Source organism: Bos indicus, chromosome 1, assembly GCF_029378745.1.
Source record: "Bos indicus isolate NIAB-ARS_2022 breed Sahiwal x Tharparkar chromosome 1, NIAB-ARS_B.indTharparkar_mat_pri_1.0, whole genome shotgun sequence".
Classification (NCBI taxonomy): domain Eukaryota; kingdom Metazoa; phylum Chordata; class Mammalia; order Artiodactyla; family Bovidae; genus Bos; species Bos indicus.
The window spans coordinates 105,911,781-105,912,770 of NC_091760.1; the positions used below are offsets into that span (position 1 = coordinate 105,911,781).

General features: G+C 39.5%; 1 pseudogene; it reads left to right on the plus strand.

Moving 5' to 3' along the window:
• Positions 1 to 328: 328 nt before the first annotated feature.
• On the plus strand, positions 329 to 426 carry LOC139185284 (U6 spliceosomal RNA; annotated as a pseudogene).
• The last annotated feature ends 564 nt before the right edge of the window (positions 427 to 990 follow it).

Here is a 990-nt window from a genome sequence, read left to right on the forward strand (position 1 = left end):
AGCAAGCACAGCCACTAGGTCTTATTATTAATCAATCTCTTTAGAAAACACTACCCCCTTGGCATATCACATTGTATTTTAGCTTATTTTGTATCTCTTCTGCTACTGTGTTCTGTTAAACTCTTAAAAATCAGATTTATACCATTAAAAAATCTTATTGTTGCCAATGCTTCCCTTAATAATTACTGAAATTTTTCAGTAAAACAGAAAGAATTCAAAGAGTAATAATAAATATTCCCCTTGCAGTGAGTGTAAGATGGAAAAAATGACTGTCATCTCTGCACACCTTTAAGAGTCTGAGCATCTCACAGTGCAGAGGATTATTGAAGTGCTAAAAGGACATATTATAAAACTGGAGTGATACAGAGATTAGCATGGCCCCTGTACAAGGATGACAGGCAAATTCGTGAAGCCCTGCATATTTTGGCGGCTTCCCAAGTAACCCTCATGGTAAAGAATTCGCCTGCCAAACAGAAGACATGGGATCAATCCCTGGGTCTGGAAGACCCCCTGGAGAAGGAAATTGCAACCCATTCCAGTATGCTTGCCTGGGAATTTCGATGGACAGAGGAATCTGGTGGGATATAGTCCATGAGGTCACAAGAGTCAGACACAACTCAGCATCTAAGCACAAAATACAATTAGTTTTTATACAGTATGGTCTGTAAATGTAAGCATTAGCTTAAATAATGTTACAAATTTACCAAATCATTTAAATATCTTGCTGGAAAGATGATAAGACCACCATACACCATACCTAAATCCTGCTGCATGCAAGCAGGACAATGCAACATGAGTGGAAGGGATAAAGGCCAACTCTGGGCCCAACTCCCTGACATCTCATTAATTATCTGTGCTCTTTCTTCTCATTCTGCCAAAATGATGCCAGAGTGACCTAGAAGTCACGAAATGGTGAGATATGACCTCAAGATGGAAGCAATATTGCTAGGTCACCTGAGAGATCACTTGGTATAAAGCCACCAACCCAAT